The sequence below is a fragment of the Aplysia californica genome, unplaced genomic scaffold (assembly GCF_000002075.1).
Source record: "Aplysia californica isolate F4 #8 unplaced genomic scaffold, AplCal3.0 scaffold00157, whole genome shotgun sequence".
NCBI lineage: Eukaryota > Metazoa > Mollusca > Gastropoda > Aplysiida > Aplysiidae > Aplysia > Aplysia californica.
In genome coordinates, this window is record NW_004797427.1 from 1,335,185 (window position 1) to 1,335,750 (window position 566).

Consider the following 566-nt stretch of genomic DNA (forward strand, 5'->3'; position numbering starts at 1 on the left):
TTGCTCCTTCTTTCCTATCAAACATCTATCGTTTTTATCTGATCTGCCCTCCTTTTTTTGTGTATGTTACTCTCTTGTAACGTATCTATTCTTGAGCTTATGCATGACCTTATTGTTTTGTACGTGCCGTGAAACTCTTACTAAAACTAAAACTAAATAAACGTATAGATCTAGGCCCTGGCCCCACTGATCCTTCGAGGTAATTTACTGCCACTCCCTCCTCTCTTTCTTGTTTTGTTTTGGAAAACATTTTCAAAGGTCATGCCCGTTTGAGAATTCTGTATCTCTTTAACTGAGGTCATGATTTCACACTACCTTTTGGGTTTCAGCTTTGCAAAAGCAATTAACATGTGCTCTGTCGCGACTGCAAGCTAACCACATTGTCTCACACGGAAAAAGAAAAAAAAATAGTTCATTTATTTTATGGGAACTTTGACCTCTGCCCGTCACAACACTAATGTTCCATAGTCTCTCCGTCTCTGTCTCTGTCTCTGTCTCTGTCTCTGTCTGTCTGTCTGTCTCTGTCTCTGTCTCTGTCTCTGTCTCTGTCTCTGTCTCTGTCTCTG